We start from the raw sequence: 534 nt of genomic DNA, 5'->3' as shown, positions 1-534 counted from the left end.
AGTCAGTTTTTAGATTTCTTAAAAATAGTTAAGACTGCTAGAAAGCCAGCTTTTTAAGATCCCTTAAAAGGAAGGTGGATTATCAGTCGCTGGGAAAAGCTATATAAGAACAGCAACGACAAATACGAAAAACACCCTTATGTAATGCAGTTCATTTATATAGCGTACGTATCGCTGATGATCGCTGGTTTTGAGACTTAAAAATAATAAGCCAGCTTTTTAAGGAACCCCTTAAAACGCAGGGTATGTAAGACTCTTTAAAGAGCCACCTTTTTAAGACTCTTCAAAAAATCTAAAAAGCCTGCTCCTTAAAAAGCCAGCTTTATATGATTCGTTAAAAAGTAGACTATTTAAGACTCATTAAAAAGCCAGCTTTTTAAGACGGCAGGCTATTTTAAGACTCCTTAAAAAGCCATCTTTTTAAGACTCCTTAAACAGCCAGCTTTATATGATTCAGGACTCCTTAAAGAACCAGCTTTTGGACCTATTATATAGCTCGTTAAAAAGCCCGCTTCAAAACCTTGAAGGACCTTA

The sequence above is a fragment of the Montipora foliosa genome, chromosome 3 (assembly GCF_036669935.1).
Source record: "Montipora foliosa isolate CH-2021 chromosome 3, ASM3666993v2, whole genome shotgun sequence".
Classification (NCBI taxonomy): domain Eukaryota; kingdom Metazoa; phylum Cnidaria; class Anthozoa; order Scleractinia; family Acroporidae; genus Montipora; species Montipora foliosa.
The sequence above is the reverse complement of the archived record's forward strand: the minus strand, read 5'-3'. Positions refer to the sequence as shown.